Source organism: Hypomesus transpacificus, chromosome 17 (assembly GCF_021917145.1).
Source record: "Hypomesus transpacificus isolate Combined female chromosome 17, fHypTra1, whole genome shotgun sequence".
NCBI lineage: Eukaryota > Metazoa > Chordata > Actinopteri > Osmeriformes > Osmeridae > Hypomesus > Hypomesus transpacificus.
In genome coordinates, this window is record NC_061076.1 from 2,006,438 (window position 1) to 2,006,767 (window position 330).

Consider the following 330-nt stretch of genomic DNA (forward strand, 5'->3'; position numbering starts at 1 on the left):
TCTGATGATGATGCACATCTTGAAAGAGGCCTCTCTCTTTCTTTCTTTTTTTATTTTGGTTCTATCTCTTCTCTCTCTCTCTCTCTCTCTCTCTCTCTCTCTCTCTCTTCTCTCTCTCTCTCTCTCTCTCTCTCTCTCTCCCCCTGTCTCTCTCCCCCTGTCTCTCTCTCTCTCTCTCTCTCTCTCTCCCCCTGTCTCTCTCTCTCTCTCTCCCCCTGTCTCTCTCTCTCGCCCCCCTGTCTCTCTCTCTCTCTCGCCCCCCCTGTCTCTCTCTCTCTCTCTCTCTCTCTCTCGCCCCCCCCTGTCTCTCTCTCTCTCTCTCTCTCTCTC